The 23,151-nt window shown below is 37.0% G+C and overlaps 1 protein-coding gene across 3 annotated transcripts in view; it reads left to right on the top strand.

The window, feature by feature from the left end:
- The first annotated feature begins 1,411 nt into the window (after positions 1–1,411).
- MAGED1 (MAGE family member D1) overlaps positions 1,412–23,151 on the top strand; it is a 76,850-nt gene continuing 55,110 nt past the window's right edge. For 2 of the 3 annotated variants that reach the window (XM_022566312.3, XM_089904535.1), the window contains exon 1: positions 1,415–1,479. The gene's annotated coding sequence lies outside the window, so the exon portion shown is untranslated. Of the gene's footprint in view, positions 1,480–23,151 lie in introns of all 3 variants that reach the window. The other variant, XM_022566313.2, reaches the window with a different exon arrangement.

The following is a 23,151-nucleotide window of genomic DNA, read 5'->3' as shown; positions in this document are numbered from 1 at the left end:
TTTCTTGCTTAAAATTCATTTTTGCCTTTCTGTTTTCTTCATAATAAGCTCAAACTCCGTAACATGGCATGCAAGGTCCTTCTTTGTCTGGCCTCTTCTTACATCCAGGCTTCATCTCTCATCACCGCTTCTTTCACACCACACTTCAAATCCACTGTCATTCTTCCTTTTCATTCATCCATTCAATCACTTATTGAACATTAAACCAGCCTTTATTGAGCACCTTCTAGGAGATAAGGTCTATTTTAGGTTTTTAGTATTCGCCAGTCAATTGGGTAGCCATAGTTGCAACACTGTCTTCTCTTTACCGATTATTATTGTCACATTATAGTGCTGCTAGTTGTTTATGTGTTCATTTCCCCCACTGGTTGGAGAGTCTTGAAATCCAGGACTATGTCTTATTCTTCTTTATATGGACAATATCAGAAGCAGAACCTTACACTGAGTGGTTGTTCAAAATCTGTTGGGTGAATGACAAAATATGAGTCAAATGTTGAAATGAACTATACAAATACTAGCAAAAGTAAGGACCTTGTGTCAGTCCCCGTCATTGCCTTGACCACATTTTGGTCGTTTACTCATTCTACAAACATTTATAATCACCAATTTTATGCTATACTCTTATGTGTTTAAATGTCGCCTTTAGCCCCTCCCTATGTTGTGGGGTTCTAGTGCGATGCCTCTGGGTATAGAATAGTGTTTGGTACATTTGTGGATTTATTGAAAATAACCACAAAAGAGAAGGCCTGGGGTACAGATTTTGGGCCCAGAAGAGCTTTCTGGAGGTAATGACAATAGTTAACTCAATATTGAACTTTTAACCAGAGTAAGGATTATTCTTATTATTGAAACTTTTTGTCAAATTATCATTGTCTTCATTTTCGGGGTGAGTATACAAGTATACAAGAACGCTTTCTAAATGAGTTCACTTTTATTTATTTGGAAATTTGAGTATGGCACGTAACTCTCTGGATACCATTCCAAGACAAAAATGATTCAGATTACGAAGTTTTAAAAATCTTGAAATCGAAGTATGCCACTAATAAACATGAATTTATTATTATTTTTTTAATGTCAGGAAGCAGTAAATCAGTATCGTAAATACGTAACTGTAGACATCCGAGAGTTAAGGGACTAAAGGTAAGGGAGGTATTTGAAAGTCTGAATCAGGAAGGCGAGGTGACAAATTGGATACGTAGAGTTTGGCGGAGATGCTGTAGTTCCTGGGATGACTAGGGCTAGGATTTGTAAAAAGTTACTGATTCCCTCTTTCAGACATCTTACGTCACTATCCGGGTTCCCATCTGGTGAGAGAGCCACTGAGATACAGTATTTCAAGAGCTTGCTAGAGAGGCACAGGAAGTTGTCTGGAGTGAAGGCGGGGGGAGGGTGTGGCGGCCCGGGCTAAAGCTTCCTCCAAACAAAAGAAAATAGCACTTCCGGTCACGCCATCGTCGCGTCGCGGCGTTCTTCATCAAGGTGAGTGTAAAGAAAGGGACTGGTAATTTTCACAAGTGAGTCCGCAGACACCTCAGGGACGGTTTCCTCCTTGCTTCAACACGAGGTGGAAAGAATTCATCCCCAGGGTACACTGAGGGATGTTTCTGACGCTTGTGGTTCCGATCGCTCACTCTCTCCTCTCTCTTACGCCTCAGGAGATGGCTGGCCGTCATCCCCTTCCGCCTTCTGACTCTCGTGGTCCTTTTATCCCTGATTATTCTTCACTTCTCCTCTTTATCCCGAATCCTCTAACCAGTCTTTCTGAGTTTGGGTCATTCCCTCTACCACCGATTTCTTTCCTACCTCTTACTCCCACCTTCCAACCCGCTCCCCTCTTAGCCTCAGAACTTTTGCTACCTCCTTCCCACACTCTGAACCTACATTCTTCCTTCTTTTTACTTTCGACCCCAGTATTTTACTCCCCCTGAAGACTTCTGATCTCTTCGGTCCCACTCCTGCAGAGGCTGGTGAATTATATACTTTCTGAAATTAGATGTGACTTCAATTTCAAGGGCAAGGCTGGCTTTTGTTCTTCTTAAAAATAAGAAAAGGAGCAGAAATTTTAGAGCTCTGAGAGACATAGGAACTTGTTCAAATTATGTCCTTTTATGTATTTATTTTTTACCCAAAACGAAATCACATATCAGGTATTGCACTGGTTTCAGCCCTCCACTCATGACACTTAAAAAAATTTTGGTATACAATTGAATCCCCAAATTTTTAGAGTGGCAAACATAGTGGATTTTGCCTATAATTTGGTGTCAGCTTTAGAGGCTGGAAGCTTTCCCATCCCCTTTAGAATTTCTCACAGAGCAGAAATGGTTGACAGATATGACATCCAATCACAAATTTATCGTTTCATATGAGTTCGGTTTATTATGTAAATCTTTTTCTGGTGTCCAGTAGCAACATTGAAGAGCAAGTTGGCAGAATTTTCAGGCAAAGATTTTTTTCTAGGAGCTTCGCATGTATTATCTATTTGGTGCAATATGAACTTTGTCTTTTTTTTTCATTTGTTGCAATGTGAAATGTATTTTTATGCTCCATTTATCATGTGTAATTTGTCTTGCGAGAATATTCATTAATTATCACAATTTATTATTTCAGTTCTTTACCCAAGGGAGAGGAAATGATCATTAAATTTATAATGAGTGTCAGGGATTTTTCAGGCTCTAAAGAGGAGTTTAACCAGAGACCTCTTTGAACAAGCAACTTATTCCCTCTTCCTCCTGTAGCTAATGTGTTAGGCTTGCCAAAATAAGAGATGATTCTTTTTTCTAGGCCAGGTATAATTTTCAGTTCTTTAATGAGGAGACTGAGGTTTCATGACACCAAAACACTTAGGAACTTTTTCAAAGGGTATTGCTGATGTCTATTTATTATCTATTCAAATCATAATTTAACAGCACTTAAATATCACACTGGCTTTAACCCACTGGGTGTGCATCCATCCATCCATTCATTCAAGAGTTTTTTTATTGAATAGCTTTTATACGCCAGACAGTGTTTTAAGCACTGAGGATACAACAGTGGAAAATAAAAACAAGAACAAAGTCCTTTAAACTACTCGAGAGACAATAAGTGAATATATAAGAAATATATAATAGATTGTACTATGTTAGATAGGATGGTCAGGAAGGCCTCCCTGGTATCGTGACATATGAGCAGAAACCTAAAGGAAGAGAGAGCACAAACTATACAGTTACTAGTGGAAAAATAGGGTATATCTATGACAGTGTCTCTGCATTTGTTGGTCACTCTGCTTCCAACATTCCCTCTCCTCCCTTCTGCTTGTGGTCACTTTACTGCATAGCATTAATGAACCACTCTGCATACTCAGATGATCTAATCTGTCCGTGTAAATTCCCCATATTCTCTTCTGCTTGGCTAGCTTCTTGCTACCATTTAAGTGAATTGTCAGTTACCAGCCCCTCTAGGAAGACGTATCTCTGTCTCTATCCTCACCTCTTCCTCAATCTGTTTATTTGTGGTGCATTGTGTGCTGTCCTACAGCATACTTGCTTTCCTCTCTCACTGCTCTTATCACTGCATGTTCATAATATGTTGCCCATAAATGTTTGGTATGGTAAATTGAAATGAATTTAGTGGCTCCCTAATCAATGTTCAAAACCACTCTCTAAAGTCAGTATCATCATTGTCATTTTCCTGATGATAAAACCAAGACTCAGGTGGATAGTAACTTGGTAGTGGAGTTAATGGAGTTAAAGTGTGTCAGACACTTAGTCCTGGCCTGGTCCTCTCTTTCTCTGTCTCTTTTCATTAATGAGAAATAGAAAATACACAGAATATTTTATTTTATTAGAAATAGTCTGGGTATAAAAATTTCATTTTGTAAGTTTCCTTTCACAAGTCAGATTATATCAGGTGCTTGATTTACTTCCTAGTTATAAATATTAAGAACTGAGAGGTGTGATTACTCTTTTTACTTGAATATTTTTTAATAAAATATTTAAACAAGCATAAGTTGAAAGAAGAGTACAATTAATACTTTTATACTCTGAACCTAGATTCAACAGTTGTTAACTTTTGCCATATTAGCTCACTTATTCACTGACTTGCTCACTATTCATCCATCCAATTTTTAAAAATTGAAGTATACTGTTTTATCTATTTTTTGATCTATTTTGGCTGAACCATTTGAGATTTGTAGGCATTATTTTTAAGTAAACTTAAATACATGCAGAAAGGTGCACATATAAGTGTACAGCTCAAAGCATTTTCACCCCTGTGTAACCTACCATATGATCTATCAATTCCACTCCTGGGTATATATCCAGAAAAAATGAAAACACTAGTTCGAAAAGATGCATGCACCCCAGTGTCCATAGCACCACTAATTACAATAGCCAGGATATGGAAGCAACTCAAGTATCCATCAACAGATGAATGGATAAAGATGTGGTGTATATATACAATGGAATATTACTCAGCCATAAAAAAGAATGAAATCCTGCCATTTGCAGCAATGTGTATGGACCTGGAGAATATTATGCTTAGTGAAATAAGTGAGACAGAAAGATGAATACATTATGGTATCACTTATATGTGGAATCTAAAAAATAATACAAATGAATGTATATAGCCAAACAGAAACAGACTTAGAGATATAGAAAACAAACTAGTGGTTACCAGAAGGGAGAGGGGCAAATTACAGGTATGGGATTAACAGATACAAACTACTATGTATAAAATAGATAAGCAAGGAGGATATGTTGTATAGCACAGGGAATTATAGCCATAATCTTGTAATAATTTTAATGCAGTATAATCTATAAAAATATTGTCACTGTGCTGTACACCTGAAACTAATGTAATATTGTAAGTCAACTATACTTCAGTAAAAAAAAAATAGAAAATGATCAGTATTTGAAATCCCTTGAATGTATTCCCTACCAGTCACAAACTAAACTCCAAATTAATCACATCTTGGCTTCTATCACTGTATAATAATTTTGCCTGTTTTTGGACTCTATAAAAATATAATAGTATAGTATGTATTTTTTGGTGTTTGACTTATTTGGCTTAAGATTTTGCTTTTGAGATTGATCCAAGTTATTGGACGTAGTAGTAATTCCGTCATTCTTATTGCGTGTATTCCATTGTGTGAATATACCACAACTGATGGGCATTTTGGTTTTTTACATCTTTGGCCTGCAAATAGTACTGTAAACATTCTAGAACATGTCTTTTGGTGATTATATGCACAGCTTTCTGTTGAGCATACACCTAATAGTAGAATTGATGAATCACAGGTTATGGATAAGATTAGCTTTAGTAGATACTGCCAATTGGTTTTCCAAATTGGTTGTACTAAAAAACTCCTAATAGAAAATTTTAAGAGTTCCATTTGCTCTAGAATATTGCCAACACTTGTCATTGTGTTGTCTTTCTAAGGAAAAAAAAAGTAGCCATTCTAGTGGTTATTAATGGTACCTCATTGTGGTTTTAATTTGCATATCTCTGGTGATAAATGTGTGTCTTTTCATGTTTGTTGGCCTGGGTATCTTTTTTTTGAGGTGCCTGTTCAAGTCTTTTGACCACTTTTTCTCTTTGACTATCCTTTTCTTATTGATTTGTAGGATATCTTTCTATATTAAGGATGTGAATACTTGTTAGATCTATTTATTTGCAAATCTCAGTTGCTTGCATTTTCAGTCTCTTAATGGTGTCTTTTGATGAACTGAATACAGGCACACCTTGGTTTGGTTCTAGACCATTGCAATAAAGTGAATATCACAATAAAGCAAGTCTTATGAAATTTTTGGTTCCCAAGTACATATAAAAGTTAATTTTACACTATGCTGTAGTATAGTAAGTGTGCAATAGCATTGTCTAAAAAACAATGTACATACCTTAATTAAAAGATACTTTATTACTAAAAAAAGTTAACCATCATCTGACAACATAGGGTTGCCACAAACCTTTAATTTGTAAAAAATGCAATATCTGTGAAGTGCACTAAAACAAGATATGCCTGTATCTCAATTTTAATATTGTTCAATTTATAATTTTTCCCCTTCATGAGTAGTGCTTGTTTGTCCTCGTTAAGAAATCTTTGCCTTTCCCAAGGTCATGAAGATAGTTTTCTATGTGGTATTACTGTTTAATCTCATTTATATTTCCAATTCATTTGATATTCATTTTATTGTATGTTGCCAGTATGAGTTATGGATATAGGTAAAGGCCCACTGTTTTGTTGTTATTGTTGAAACAGACATACAGTCAATCCAATACCACTTATTGAAAAGATCATCCTTTCCCTCCTATAGTGTCATCATCTTTTTCATAAATCAAAGGTTAGGTTATATATGACTGTTTGTTTCTGGATTCTGTTCATTTTGGTTTCTCTATTCTTATATGAGTACCACTGTTATAATTAATGTAACTTTATAATGTATCTTATTTATGGTCAGTAAGTCCTACAATTTAGCTCTTTTTCTTCAATAATGCTTTGGTTATTCTTTTCTTTTTTTATCGGTATGCGGGCCTCTCACTGTTGTGGCCTCTCCCGTTGCAGAGCACAGGCTCCGGACGCGCAGGCTCAGCGGCCATGGCTCACGGGCCTAGCCGCCTCGCGGCATGTGGGATCTTCCCGGACTGGGGCACGAACCCGTGTCCCCTGCATCGGCAGACGGACTCTCAACCACTGCACCACCAGGGAAGCCCTATTCTTGGCCTTTTGAATTCCAATATACATTGCTGAATCAGCTTGTCAGTTTTCACAAAAATCTTTCTTGGCATTATGATTGAGATACCATTTTAACAGATCAGTTTGAAGAGCACATATGGCACTTTCACCATAAATATCTCAGTGTTCATCTCCTAATAATAGGAACATTTTGTAAATAATTTAATTGCCATTATCTCACTAAGAAAAATTAACAATAATTCCCTAATATCATCTAATACCTACCTACTCCATTTTCAAATTAATTTTTTTCCCCACAACTATTTTATACTTGGTATTTAAAACCATCAGCCAACATAATGTGTTTTTTTTTAACATCTTTATTGGAGTATAATTGCTTTGCAATGTTGTGTGTGTTTCTGCTGTATAACAAAGTGAATCAGCTATATGTATACATATATCCACATATCCGTTCCTGCTTGAATCTCCCACCTTCCCTATCCCACCACGCTAGGCGGTCACAAAACAGCGAGCTGATCTCCCTGTGCTAGGCAGCTGCTTCCCACTATCTATCTATTTTACATTTGGTAGTGTATATATGTCATTGCTGCTCTCTCACTTTGTCCCAGCTTACCCTTCCCCCTCCCCATGTCATCAAGTCCGTTCTGTACTTCTGCGTCTTTATTCCTGTCCTGCCCCTAGGTTCATGAGAACCATTTTTTTTTTTAGATTCCGTATACATGTGTTAGCATATGGTATTTGTTTTTTCTTTCTGACTTACTTCACTCTATGACAGACTCTACATCCATCCACCTCACTACAAATAACTCAATTTCGTTTTTTTATGGCTGAGTAATATTCCACTGTATATATGTGCCACATCTTCTTTATCCATTCACATGTCAATGGACACTTAGGTTGCTTCCATGTCCTGGCTATTGTAAATAGAGCTGCAGTGAACATTGTGGTACATGACTCTTTTTGAATTATGGTTCTCTTAGGGTACATGCCCAGTAGTGGGATTGCTGGGTCATATGGTAGTTCTAGTTTTAGTTTCTTAAGGAACCTCCATACTGTTCTCCATAGTGGCTGTATCAATTTACATTCCCACCAACACTGCAAGAGGGTTCCCTTTTCTCCACACCCTCTCCAGCATTTATTGTTTGTAGAATTTTTGATGATGGCCATTCTGACTGGTGTGAGGTGATACCTCATTGGAGTTTTGATTTGCATTTCTCTAATGATTAGTGATGTTGAGCATCCTTTCATGTGTTTGTTGGCAATCTGTATATCTTCTTTGGAGAAATGTCTATTTAGGTTTTCCATCCATTTTTGGATTGGTTTGTTTGTTTTTTTGATATTGAGCTGCATGAGCTGCTTATATATTTTGGAGATTAATACTTTGTCAGTTGCTTCATTTGCAAATATTTTCTCCCATTCTGAGGGCTGTCTTTTGGTCTTGTTTATGGTTTCCTTTGCTGTGCAGAAGCTTTGAAGTTTCATTAGGTCCCATTTGTTTATTTTTGTTTTTATTTCCATTTCTCTAGGAGGTGGGTCAGAAAGGATCTTGCTGTGATTTATGTCACAGAGTGTTCTGCCTGTGTTTTCCTCTAAGAGTTTGATAGTGTCTGGCCTTACATTTAGGTCTTTAATCCATTTTGAGTTTATTTTTGTATATGGTGTTAGGGAGTATTCTAATTTCATTCTTTCACATGTAGCTGTTCAGTTTTCCCAGCACCACTTACTGAAGAGGTTGTCTTTTCTCCATGGTTTATTCTTGCCTCCTTTATCAAAAATGAGGTGACCATATGTGCGTGGGTTTATCTCTGGGCTTTCTATCCTGTTCCATTGATCTATATTTCTGTTTTTGTGCCAGTACCATACTGTCTTGATTACTGTAGCTTTGTAGTGTACTCTGAAGTCAGGGAGCCGACTTCTCCAGCTCCGTTTTTCTTTCTCAAGCTTGCTTTGGCTATTTGGGGTCTTTTGTGTTTCCATACTAATCGTGAAATTTTTTGTTCTAGTTCTGTGAAAAATGCCATTGGTAGTTTGATAGGGATTGCATTGATTCTATAGATTGCTTTGGGTAGTATAATTGGTTTCACAGTGTTGATTCTTCCAATCCAAAAACATGGTATAGCTCTCCCATCTGTTTGTATCGTCTTTAATTTCTTTCACCAGTGTCTTATAGTTTTCTGCATAGAGGTCTTTTGTCTCCTTAGGTAGGTTTATTCCTAGGTTTTTTATTCTTTTTGTTGCAGTGGAAAATGGGAGTGTTTCCTTAATTTCTCTTTCAGATTTTTCGTCATTAGTGTATAGGAATGCAAGAGTTTCTGTGCATTAGTTTTGTATCCTGCTGCTTTACCAAATTCACCTCTAGCAGTTTTTTGGTAGCATCTTTAGGATTCTCTATGTATAGTATCATGTCATCTGCAAAGAGTGACAGCTTTACTTCTTCTTTTCTGATTTGGGTTCCTTTTATTTCTTTTTCTTCTCTGATTGCTGTGGCTAAAAGTTCCAAAACTATGTTGGATAATAGTAGTGAGTGTGTACAACCCTGTCTTGTTTCTGATCTTTGAGGAAATGGTTTCAATTTTTCACCATTGAGAACGTTGCTGGCTGTGGGTTTGTAATATATGGACTTTATTATGTTGAGGTAAGTTCCCTTTATGCCTACTTTCTGAGGGCTTTTTATAATAAATGGGTGTTGAATTTTCTCAAAAGCTTTTTTTTCATCTATTAAGATGATCATATGGTTCTTCTCCTTCAGTTGGTTAACATGGTGTATCACATTGATTGATTTGTGTATATTGAAGAATCGTTGCATTCCTGGGATAAACCCCAGTTGATTATGGTGTGTGATTCTTTTAATGTGCTGTTGGATTCTGTTTGCTAGTATTTTGTTGAGGATTTTTGCATCTATGTTCATTAGTAATATTGGCCTGTAGTTTTTGTTTTTTGTGACATCTTTGTTTGGTTTGGGAGTGTTCCTCCCTCTGCTATGTTTTGGAGGAATTATAGGTGTTAGCTCTTCTCTAAATGTGTGATAGAATTCGCCTGTGAAGTCCTCTGGTCCTGGGCTTTTGTTTGTTGGAAGATGTTTAATCACAGTCTCAATTTCAGTGCTTGTGATTGGTCTGTTCATATTTTCTACTTCTTCCTGGTTCAGTCTCAGAAAGTTGTGCTTTTCTAAGAATTTGCCCATATCTTCCAGGTTGTCCATTTTATTGGCATATAGTTGCTTGTAGTAATCTTCATGATCCTTTGTATTTCTGCAGTGTCAATGTTGCTTCTCCATTTTCATTTCTAATTCTATTGATTTGAGTCTTCTGCCTTTTTTTCTTGATGAGTCTGGCCAATGGTTTATCAATTTTGTTTATCTTCTTAAAGAACCAGCTTTTAGTTTTATTGATCTTTGCTATCATTTTCTTCATTTCTTTTTCATTTATGTCTGATCTGATCTTTATGATTTCTTTCTGCTAACTTTGGGGGTTTTTTTGTTCTTCTTTCTCTAATTACTTTAGGTGTAAGGTTAGGTTGTTTATTTCAGATGTTTCTTGAGGTAGGATTTTATTGGTATAAACTTCCCTCTTAGAACTGCTTTTGCTGCATCCCATAGGTTTTGGGTCATCGCGTTTTCATTGTCACTTGTTTCTAGGTATTTTTTGATTTCTTCTTTGATGTCTTCAGTGATCTCTTGGTTATTTAGTAGTGTATTGTTTAGCCTATATGTGTTTGTAATTTTTACAGATTCTTTCCTGTAATTGGTATCTAGTCTCATAGCGTTGTGGTCAGAAAAGATACTTGATACGATTTCAATTTTCTTAAATTTACCAAGGCTTGAATTGTGACCCAATATATGATCTATCCTGGAGAATGTTCCATGAGCACTTGAGAAGAATGTGTATTCTGTTGTTTTTGGGTTGAATGTCCTATAAATATCAAATAAATCCATCTTGTTTCTTGTGTCATTTAAAGCTTGTGTTTCCTTATTTATTTTCATTTTGGATGATCTGTCCATTGGTGAAAGTGGGGTGTTAAATCCCCTACTATTACTGTGTTACTGTCGATTTCCCCGTTCATGGTTGTTAGCATTTGCCTTATGTATTGAGGTGCTCCTATGTTGGGTGTATAAATTTTACAAGTGTTATATCATTTTGGATTGATCCCTTGATCATTATGTAGTGTCCTCATTTGTCTTTTAGTTATGTTTATTTTAAAGTCTATTTTGTCTGATGTAAGAATTTCTCCTCCAGTTTTTTTTTGATTTCCATTTGCATGGAATATCTTTTTCCCTCCCCCTAGTTTCAGTCTGTATGTGTCCCTAGGTGTGAAGTGGGTCGCTTGTAGACAGCATATATACGGGTCTTGTTTTTGTATCAATTCAGCCAGTCTATGTCTCTTGACAGGAGCATTTAACCATTCACATTTAAGGTAATTATTGATATGTATGTTCGTATTACCATTTTCTTCATTGTTTTGCGTTTGTTTTTGTATGTATTTTTCTTCTCTTGGGTTTCCTGCCTAGAGAAGTTCCTTTAGCATTTGTTGTAAAGCTGGTTTCGTGGTGCTGAAATCTCTTAACCTTTGCCTGTCTGTAAAGGTTATAATTTATCCTTTGAATCTGAATGAGATCCTTGCTGGGGAGAGTAACCTTGGTTGTAGTTTTTTCCCTTTCGTCACTTTAAATATGTCCTGCCAGTCCCTTCTGGCTTACAGAGTTTCTGCTGTAATATCAGCTGTTAACTTTATGGGTGTTCCCTTGTATGTTATTTGTTGCTTTTCCCTTGCTACTTTGAATATTTTTTCTTAGTATTTAATTTTTGATAGTTTGATTAATATGTGTTTTGGCGTTTTTCTCTTGAATTTATCCTGTATGGGACTCTGTGCTTCCTGGACTTGATTGCCTATTTCCTTTCCCATATTAGGGAAGTTTTCAACTATAATCTCTTCAAATATTTTCTCAGTCCCTTTCGTTTTCTCTTCTTCTTCTGGGATCCCTATAATTCAAATGTTGGTGCGTTTAATGTTGTCCCAGCGGTCTCTGAGACTGTCCTCAATTCTTTTCATTCTTTTTTCTATATTCTGCTCTGACATTGTTATCTTTTTTCTTTATTCTGCTCTGCCATTGTTATTTCCCCTATTTTATCTTCCAGGTCACTTATCCGTTCTTCTGCCTCAGTTATTCTGCTATTGATTCCTTCTAGAGAATTTTTAATTTCACTTATTGTGTTGTTCGTCATTGTTTGTTTAGTCTTCAGTTCTCCTAGGTCCTTGTTAAACGCTTCTTGTATTTTCTATTTCCAAGATTTTGGAGTATTTTTGCTATCATTACTTGAATTCTTTTTCAGGTAGAATGCCTATTTCCTCTTCATTTGTTTGGTCTGGTGGGTTTTTACCTTGCTCCTTCATGTGCTGTGTGTTTTTCTGCCTTCTCATTTTACTTTACTTACTGTGTTTGGGGTCTCCTTTTTGCAGGCTGCAGGTTCATAGTTCCCATTGTTTTTGGTGTCTGCCTGCAGTGGGTGAGGTTGGTTCAGTGGCTTGTGTAGGCTTCCTGTTAGAAGGGACTAGTGCCTTTGTTCTTGTGGGGGTGGCTGGATCTTGTCTTTTTGGTGGGCAGTGTTGCATCTGGTGGTGTGTTTTGGGGTATCTGTGAACTTAGTATGATTTTAGGCACCCTCTCTGCTAATGGGTGGGGTTGTGTTCCTGTCTTGCTAGTTGTTTGGCATGGGGCGTCCAGCACTGGAGTTTCCTGGCTGTTGGATGGACCTGGGTCTTAGCTTTGAGACAGAGATCTCCGGGAGAGCTCTTGCTGATTGATATTGCATGCAGCCGGGAGGTTTTTGGTGGTCCAATGTCCTGAACTCGGCTCTCCCACCTCAGAGGCTTAGGCCTGACACCAGGCCAGAGCACCAAGACCTTGTCAGCCACACGGCTGCCGAATCAACTAGCCCTGAAAATGGATGGCGCTGGAGCGTGGGGCCCACACCCTCCATTGCTGGCAGATGGAGAGTGTGGGAGAGGTCAGGGGTGACAATGCAGTGTCCTAACATGTTTTTATATTTCTTAAGATTTTATTGTCATCATTTTCTATATTTTATTGAACTTGTTATATATTTAGTACTTTTCAATTCATTGCATTCATTGTTTCTTCTATTGCTCAAACTATCAAGTTTGGAAGGAGCCAGTTGGAAGTCTTTCACATTGGCTTGTGTTTTTTTTTTAATTGAAATTTTCAGATAGATTTAAAGTAGAAAATAGTAAAACACACACACACACCCAAAAACTGTGCATGACTCTATTCCTAAGCTTCAACAAGGATTACCATTTTGCCAATTTTGTTTGATCTTTTCTCCTGACCCACTTTTTTCACTGGGACATATTAAAGCAATCCCACCCATCCTGTCATTGCACAGATAAATAACTCATTCTGTATCTCTAACTCATAGGTGCGTTATATAAGGAACCACTAGGCCATTATATTTACCTAATAAGTTTAATAATAATTCTTTATATTATCTAATGCTCAGTCCATATTCAAATTTCCATGATTGTCTTAAAAATGTCTATTTACAGTAGCTTTTTAAAATATATGTCCAAAGGCCATTTATTGCTACTGGATGTTTTTCTCTTGAGTCTCCTTTCCTATAAATCCTCTATACACCCCTCCCCAGCCCCAATTTTAAAGACCATTGATTTATTGGAGAAACTAAATCATTTGTCTGATTGACAAATGGATTTAGATGATTGCTTCTTTGAGGTGGTTTTTATTGTGTTTTCCCCTCCTCATGTTTCCTGTTCACTGGCATTTAGAGCTAGAGGCTTGAGTAGATTCAGTTTAATTATTTTTTAAGGGAAAGAATCATTTCAGGCAGTGTTACACACTTTCTTTTGCATTTCATCATGTGTCATTTTATCTTTTTAACTGATGCTGGGATTGATTTGTGTTTGCAGGTGATCTCAGCATGATACCTCCATTGTAGCATTTCCTACCACCCTTTCTCCTGTTGATTTTAGCAGCCATTGAAGATAATTGTCTAATTCATTATTTCAGTAGTGGTTGGAAAGTAGTGGTCTAATTCTAGCACTCATTCTCCATTCGTTAGCTGGGATTATTTTATAAAGGAGACCTTTTCCTTACCAGGTATATTTTTCATCCTGAAATATGTTTCATGAAAAGAAAGTCAAGATTTACAAACAGAAATAGACTCACAGACATAGAAAACTAACTTATGGTTATCAAAGGGGATAGCAGGGTTGGGGGGAGGGAGAGATAAATTAGGAGTTTTGGATTAATGTATGCATACTACTATATATAAAATAGGTAAACAACAAGGACCTCCTCTATAGCACAGGGAACCATACCCAATATCTTATAAAAACCTATAATGGAAAAGAATCTGAAAAATTATGTATATATTATATATATATACATTTTCACATATGTGTGTGTAAATGAATTGCTTTGCCATACACTTGAAACTAACAGAATATTGTAAGTTAACTATACTTCAGTTAAAAAATGAGTTAACGTTAAAAAACAAAAGGATAAATACTTTTTTATCATTTATTAATTTTCAGAGAATTGGTTTCCTAGAGACCTTCATTGTTTAATATCATTAGGAATTCATGGATTTTTATGTAGTTAATGTGTATCCATTGTGATTAAAAAATGTTTTTTACTGTGGTTGATTTACAATATTGTTTTAGTTTCATGTACAGCAAAGTGATTCAGTTACATTTTTATTCAGATTATTTTCCATTATAGGTTATTACAAGATATTAAATATAGTTCTCTGTGCTATACAGTAAATCCTTGTTACTTATCTATTTTATATATAGTAGTGTGTATCTATTAATCCCATACTCCTAATTTATCCCTCCTCCCCCCCTCTTTCCCCTGTGGTAATTATAAGTTTGTTTTCTATGTCTGTGAGTCTGTTTCTGTTTTTTTAAATTTATTTATTTTTATTTTTATTTATTTTTGGCTGTGTTGGATCTTTGTTGCTGAGTGCAGGCTTTAGTTGGGCGAGTGGGGGCTGCTCTTCTCTGCGGTGCGCGGGTTTCTCATTGCGGTGGCTTCTCTTGTTGGGGAGCATGAGCTCTAGGCACGCAGGCTTCAGTAGTTGTGGCTTGCGGGCTCTAGAGCACAGGCTCAGTAGTTGTGGCGCATAGGCTTAGTTGCTCCGCGGCGTGTGGGATCTTCCCGGACCAGGGCTCGAACCCGTGTCCCCTGCATTGACAGGTGGATTCTTCCCACCAGGGAAGCCCTGTTTCTGTTTTGTAAATAGATTCATTTGTATTATTTTTTAGATTCCACCTGTAAGTGATATCATATGATATTTGTCTTTCTCTGCCTGACTTACTTCACTTAGTGTGATATTCTTTAGATCCATCCATGTTCCGGTGGCAATATTTCATTTTTTAAGTCTGAGTAGTATTCCATTGTATAGAAATACCATATCTCTTAAGCCTGTAGTCTGTTGATGGGCACTTGGGTTGCTTCCATGTCTTGGCTATTGTAAATAGTGCTGATATAAGCATTGGCGTGCATATATTTCTTTGAATTAGAGTTTTTGTCTTTTCCAGATACATGCCCAGGAGTGGGATTGCTGGATCATAGGATAGTTCTATTTTTAGTGTTTTAAGGAATCTCTGTACTGTTTTCCATAGTGGCTGCACCAATTTACATTCCCACCAACTGTATAGGAGGGTTCCCTTTTCTGCACACTCTTTCCAGTACTGATTATTTGTAGCATTATGATTTTTTTGATGCTCAAATTGTGCCATTTTATTTTATTTATTTATTTTAAATATTTTTTATTTTTTAATTATATTTTTATTTATTTGGCTGCGTTGGGTCTTCGTTGCTGCACTTGGGCTTTCTCTAGTTGCGGCAAGTCGGGGGCTACTCTTCATTTTGGGGCATGGGCTTCTTATTGCACTGGCTTCTCTTGTTGCAGAACTTGGGCTCTAGGCACGCAGGTATCAGTAGTTGTGGCATGTGGGCTCAGCAGTTGTGGCTCATGGGCTCTAGAGAGCAGGCTCAGTAGTCATGGCACACAGCCTCAGTTGCTCTGCAGCATGTGGGATCTTTCTGGACCAGGGATCGAACCCGTGTCTTCTGCATTGTCAGGTGGATTCTTAACAACTGTGCCACCAGGGAAGTCCTATTTATTTTCTTAACTTAATTTTTATTGTAGTATAGTTGCTTTACAATGTTGTGTTAGCTTCTACTGTACAGCAAAGTGAATCAGCTATACGTATACATGTATCCCCTCTCTTTTGGATTTCCTTCCCATTTAGGTTACCACAGAGCATTGAGTAGAGTTCCCTGAGCTATACATTAGGGTCTCATTAGTTACCTATTTTATACATAGTATCAATAGTTGTATATATGTCAATCCCAATCTCCCAGTTCATCTCACACCCCCCTTGGTGTCAATATATTTGTTCTCTACATCTGTGTCTCTATTTCTCCTTTGCAAATAAGATCATCTATACCATCTTTCTCGATTCCCCATAAATGCGTTAATATACGATATTTGTTTTTCTCCTTCAGACTTACTTGACTCTGTATGACAATCTCTAGGTCCATCCATATCTCTACAAGTGACCCAATTTACTCCTTTTTATGGCTCAGTAATATTCCATTATATATACATACCACATCTTCTTTATCCATTCCTCTGTTGATGGACATTTAGGTTGCTTCCATGTCCTGGCTATTGTAAATAGTGCTGCAATGAATATTGGGGTGCATGTATTTATTGAGTTATGGCTTTTCTCTGGGTATATGCCCAGTAGTGGGATTGCTAGGTCATATGTTAGTTCTATTTTTTAGTTTTTTAAGGAACCTCCAGACTGTTCTCCATAGTGGCCATATCAATTTACATTCCCACCAACAGTGCATGGTTCCCTTTTCTCCACACCCTCTCCAGCATTTATTGTTTGTAGATATTTTTTGATGATGGCCATTCTGACTGGTGTGAGATGATACCTCAGTGTAGTTTTGATTTGCATTTCTCTAATACTTAGTGATGTTGAGCACCTTTTCAGGTGTTTGTTGACCATCTGTATGTCTTCTTTGCAGAAATGTCTATTTACGTCTTCTGCCCATTTTTTGATTTGGTTGTGAGTTTTTTTTGGTATTTAGCTGCATGAGCTGTTTGTATATTTTGGAGATTAATCCTTTGTAAGTTGCTTTGTTTGCAAATATTTTCTCCCATTGTGAGAGTTGTCCTTTTGTCCTATTTATGGTTTCTCTTGCTGTGCAAAAGCTTTTAAGTTTAATTAGGTCCCATTTGTTTATTTTCGTTTTTATTTTCATTACTCTAGGTGGTGGGTCAAAAAAGATTTTGTTGCATTTTACATCAAGCAGTGTTTGCCTATGTTTTCCTCTAAGAGTTTTACAGTGTCTGACCTTACATTCAGGTCTTTAATCCATTTTGAGTTTATTTTTGTGTAAGATGTTAGGGAGTTTTCTAATTTCATTGTTTTACATGTAGCTGTCCAGTTTTCCCAGCACCACTTGTTGAAGAGGCTGTCTTTTCTCCATTGTGTATTCCTACCTCCTTTGTCATAGATTAGGTGACCATAAGTGTGTGGGTTTATCTGTGGGCTTTCTATACTGTTCCATTGATCTATATTTCTTTTTTTGTGTCAATACCATACTGTCTTCATTACTGTAGCTTGGTAGTATAGTCTGAAGTCAGTGATCCTGATTCCTCCGGCTCTATTTTTCTTTCGCAAAATTGCTTTGGCTTTTCGGCATCTTTTGTGTTTCCATACATAGTTCTTTGAAAAATGCGATTAGGAATTTGAAAGGGATTGCACTGAATCTGTAGATTACTATGAGTAGGATAGTCATTTTCTCAGTTATGTTTTTTTAACACCTTTATTGGAGTATAATTGCTTTACAATGGTCTGTTACTTTCTGCTTCATAACAAAGTGAATCAGCTATACGTATACATATATCCCCATATCTCCTCCCACTTGCTTCTCCCTCCCACCCGCCATATCCCACCCCTCTAGGTGGTCACAAATCACAGAGTTGATCTCCCTGTGCTATGTGGCTGCTTCCCGCTAGCTCTCTATTTTACATTTGGTAGTATATATATGTCCATGCGACTGTCTCACTTAGTTCCAGCTTACCCTTCTCCCCGTGCCTTCAAGTCCATTCTCTACATCTGCGTCTATATTCCTGTCTTGCCCTTAGGTTCTTCAGAACCTTTTTTTTTTTTTAGATTCCATATATGTGTTAGCATATAGATTGTTTTTAACATCTTTATTGGAGTATAGTTGTTCTACAATGGTGTATTCGTTTCTGCTGTATAACAGTGAGTCAGCTATATGTATGCATATATCCCCATATCTCCTACCTCTTGGGTCTCCCTCCCATCCTCCCTATCCATCCCCTCTAGGTGGTCACAAAGCACCAAGCCAATCTCCCTGTGCTATGCGGCTGCTTCTCGCTAGCTATCTATTTTACATTTCGTAGCGTATGTATGTCCATGCCACTCTCTTTCTTCCTCCCAGCTTACCCTTCACCCTCCCTGTGTCCTCAAATCCATTCTATACATCTGCATCGTTTGTCCTGTCCTGCGCCTAGGAATTTGAGGACCGTTTTTGTTTTTTTTTTTTTAGATTCCATATATATGTGTTAGCATACGGTATATGTTTTTCTCTTTCTGACTTACTTCACTCTGTATGACAGTCTCTAGGTCCATCCACCTCACTACAAATAACTCAATTTCGTTTCTTTTTATGGCTGAGTAATATTCCATTGTATATATGTGCCACATCTTCTTTAGGCATTCATCAGTCAGTGGACACATAGGTTACTTCCCTGTCCTGGCTATTATAAATAGAGCCACAATGAACAGTGTGGTACATGTCTCTTTTTGAATTATGGTTCTGTCAGCGTATATGCCCAGTAGTGGGATTGCTGTGTCGTATGGTAGTTCTATTTTTAGTTTTTTAAGGAACCTCCATACTGTTCTCCATAGTGGCTGTATCAATTTACATTCCCACCAACAGTGCAAGAGGGTTCTCTTTTCTCCACACCCTCTCCAGCATTTATTGTCTGTAGATTTTTGATGATGGCCATTCTGAGTGATGTGAGGTGATACCTCACTGTAGTTTTGATTTACATTTCTCTAATGATTATTGATGTTGAGCATCCTTTCCTGTGTTGGCAATCTGTATATCTTCTTTGGAGAAATGTCTGTTTAGGTCTTCTACCCGTTTTTGGACTGGGTTCTTTAGTTTTTAGTTATTGAGCTGCATGAGCTGCTTGTAAATTTTGGAGATTAATCCTTTGTCAGTTGCTTCATTTGTAGATATTTTCTCCCATTCTGAGGGTTGTCTGTTGGTCTTGTTTATGGTTTCCTTTGCTGTGCAAAAGCTTTTAAGTTTCATTGGTCCCATTTGTTTATTTTTGTTTATATTTCCATTTCTCTAGGAGGTGGGTCAAAAAGGATCTTGCTGTGATTTATGTCATAGGGTGGTCTGCCTATGTTTTCCTCTAAGAGTTTGATACTTTCTGGCCTTGCATTTAGGTCTTTAATTCATTTTTAGCTTATTTTTGTGTATGGTGTTAGGGAGTGTTCTAATCTCATACTTTTACATGTACCTGTCCAGTTTTCCCAGCACCACTTTCTGAAGAGGCTGTCTTTTCTCCACTGTATTTTCTTGCCTCCTTTATCAAAGATAAGGTGACCATATGTGTGGGAGTTTATCTCTGGGCTTTCTATCCTGTTCCCTTGATCTATATTTCTGTTTTTGTGCCAGTACCATACTGTCTTGATTACTGTAGCTTTGTAGTATAGTCAGAAGTCAGGGAGCCTGATTCCTCCAGCTCCATTTTTCGTTCTCAAGATTGCTTTGGCTATTCGGGGTCTTTTGTGTTTCCATACAAATTGTGAATTTTTTTGTTCTAGTTCTGTGAAAAATGCCAGTTGGAGTTTGACAGGGATTGCATTGAATCTGTAAATTGCTTTGGGTAGTAGAGTCATTTTCGCAATGTTGATTCTTCCAATCCAAGAACGCGGTATATCGCTCCATCTATTTGTATCATCTTTAATTTCTTTCATCAATGTCTTATAATTTTCTGCATACAGGTCTTTTGTCTCCTTAGGTAGGTTTATTCCTAGATATTTTATTCTTTTTGTTGCAGTGGTAAATGGGAGTGTTTTCTTAATTTCTCTCTCAGATTTTTCATCATTGGTGTATAGGAATGCCAGAGATTTCTGTGCATTAATTTTGTATCCTGCTACTTTACCATATTCATTGATTAGCTCTAGTAGTTTTCTGGTAGCATCTTTAGGATACTCTACGTATAGTATCATGTCATCTGCAGACAGTGACAGCTTTACTTCTTCTTTTCTGATTTGGATTCCTTTTCTTTCTTTTTCTTCTCTGATTGCTGTGGTTAAATCTTCCAAAACTATGTTGAATAAGAGAGGTGAGAGTGGGCAACCTTGTCTTGTTCCTGATCTTAGTGGAAATGCTTTGTTTTTCACCATTGAGGACGATGTTAGTCGTGGGTTTGTCATATATGGCCTTTATTCTGTTGAGGAAAGTTCCCTCTATGCCTACTTTCTGCAGGGTTTTTATCATAAATGGGTGTTGAATTTTGTTGAAAGCTCTCTATGCATCTATTGAGATGATCATGTAGTTTTTCTCCTTCAGTTTGTTAATATGGTGTATCACATTGATTAATTTGCATATGTTGAAGAATCCTTGCATTCCTGGAATAAACCCCACTTGATCATGGTGTATGTTCCTTTTAATGTGCTGTTGGATTCTGTCTGCTAGTATTTTGTTGAGGATTTTTGCATCTATGTTCATCAGTGATATCGGCCTGTAGTTTTCTTTCTTTGTGACATCTTTGTCTGGTTTTAGCATCAGGGTGATGGTGTCCTCATAGAATGAGTTTGGCAGTGTTCCTCCCTCTGCTATATTTTGGAAGAGTTTGAGAAGGATAGTTCTTAGCTCTTCTCTAAATGTTTGATAGAATTCGCCTGTGAGGCCATCTGGTCCCGGGCTTTTGTTTGTTGGAAGATTTTTAATCACAGTTTCAATTTCAGTGCTTGTGATTGGTCTGTTCATATTTTGTATTTCTTCCTGGTTCAGTCTCAGCAGGTTGTGCATTTCTAAGAATTTGTCCATTTCTTCCAGGTTGGCCATTTTATTGGCATAGAGTTGCTTCTAGTAATCTCTCCTGATCCTTTGTATTTCTGCAGTGTCAGTTGTTACTTCTCCTTTTTCATTTCTAATTCTATTGATTTGAGTCTTCTTCTTTTTCTTGATGAATCTGGCTAATGGTTTATCAATTTCGTTTACCTTCTCAAAGAACCAGCTTTTAGTTTTTTTGATCTTTGCTCTTGTTTCTTTCATTTATTTCTGATCTGATCTTTATGATTTCCTTTCTTCTGCTAACTTTGGTTTTTTTTTGCTCTTCTTTCTCTAATTGCTTTAGGTGGAAGGTTAGGTTGTTTATTTGAAATGTTTCCTGTTTCTTAAAGTAGGATTGTATTGCTGTTAACTTCCCTCCTAGAACTGCTTTTGCTGCATCCCATAGGTTTTGGGTCATCATGTCTCCATTGTCATTTGTTTCTAGGTATTTTTTGATTTCCTCTTTGGTTTCTTCAGTGATCACCTCCTTACTAAGTAGTGTATTGTTTAGCCTCCTTGTGTTTGTATTTTTTATAGATCTTTTCTTGTAATTGATATCTAGTCTCATTGCGTTGTGGTTGGAAAAGATACTTGATACGATTTCAATTTTCTTAAATTTACCAAGGCTTGATTTGTGACCCAAGATATGATCTATCCTGGAGAATGTTCCATGAGCACTTGAGAAAAATGTGTATTCTGTTGTTTTTGGATGGAATGTCCTATAAATATCAATTAAGTCCATGTTGTTTAATGTATCATTTAAAGCTTGTGTTTCCTTATTTATATTCATTTTGGTTGAACTGTCCTTTGGTGAAAGTGGGGTGTTAAAATCCCCTACTATGATTGTGTTACTGTCAATTTCCCCTTTTATGGCTGTTAGTATTTGCCTTATATTTTGAGGTGCTCCTACGTTGGGTGCATAAATATTTACAATTGTTATATCTTCTTTTTGGATTGATCCCTTGATCATTATGTAGTGTACTTCTTTGTCTCTTGTAATAGTCTTTATTTTAAAGTCTATTTTGTCTGATATGAGAATTGCTACTGCAGCTTTCTTTTGATTTCCTTTTGCACAGAATATCTTTTTCCCTCCCCTTAGTTTCAGTCTGTATGTGTCCCTAGGTCTGAAGTGGGTCTCTTGTAGACAGTGTATATATGGGTCTTGTTTTTTATCCATTCAGCCAGTCTGTGTCTTTTGGTGGGAGCATTTAATCCATTTACATTTAAGGAAATTATCAATATGTATGTTCCTATTACCATTTTCTTAATTGTTTTGCATTTGTTATTGTAGGTCTTTTCTTTCTCTTGTGTTTCCTGCCTAGAGAAGTTCCTTTAGCATTTGTTTTAAATCTGGTTTGGTGGTGCTGATTTCTCTTAATCTTTGCTTGCCTGTAACGTTTTAAATTTCTCCGTCAAATCTGAATCAGATCCTTGCTGGGTCCAGTAATCTTGGTTGTAGGTTGTTCCCTTTCATCACTTTAAATATGTCCTGCCACTACCTTCTGGATTGCAGAGTTTCTGCTGAAAGATCAGCTGTTAACATTATGGGGATTCCCTTGTGTGTTATTTGTTGTTTTCCCTTTGCTGTTTTTAATATGTTTTCTTTGTATTTAATTTTTGATTAAATACATATTGATTAAATATGTGCCTTGGCGTGTTTCTCCTTGGATTTATCCTGTATGGGGCTCTCTGTGCTTCCTGGACTTGATTAACTCTTTCCTTTCCCATATTAGGAAGTTTTTTTTTTTTTTTTAAACATCTTTATTGGGGTATAATTGCTTTACAATGGTGTGTTAGTTTCTGCTTTATAACAAAGTGAATCAGTTATATATATACATATGTTCCCATATGTCTTCCCTCTTGCGTCTCCCTCCCTCCCACTCTCCCTATCCCACCCCTCCAGGCTGTCACAAAGCACCGAGCTAATATCCCTGTGCCTTGCGGCTGCTTCCCCCTAGCTATCTACCTTACTACGTTTGTTAGTGTGTATATGTCCATGACTCTCTCTCGCCCTGTCAAAGCTCACCCTTCCCCCTCCCCATATCCTCAAGTCCGTTCTCCAGTAGGTCTGCGTCTTTATTCCTGTCTTACCCCTAGGTTCTTCATGACATTTTTTCCCCTTAAATTCCATATATATGTGTTAGCATACGGCATTTGTCTTTTTCTTTCTGACTTACTTCACTCTGTATGACAGACTCTAGGTCTATCCTAGGGAAGTTTTCAACTATAATCTCTTCAAATATTTTGTCAGTCCCTTTCTTTTTCTCTTCTTCTTCTGGAACCCCTATAATTCGAATGTTGTTGCGTTTAATGTTGTCCC

Source organism: Delphinapterus leucas, chromosome X (genome assembly GCF_059928025.1).
Source record: "Delphinapterus leucas isolate spDelLeu-1000000601 "Yukka" chromosome X, BTC_Dleu_Yukka2, whole genome shotgun sequence".
NCBI lineage: Eukaryota > Metazoa > Chordata > Mammalia > Artiodactyla > Monodontidae > Delphinapterus > Delphinapterus leucas.
Note: the sequence above shows the minus strand (reverse complement) of the source record. Positions and strands in the feature narration are given on the sequence as shown.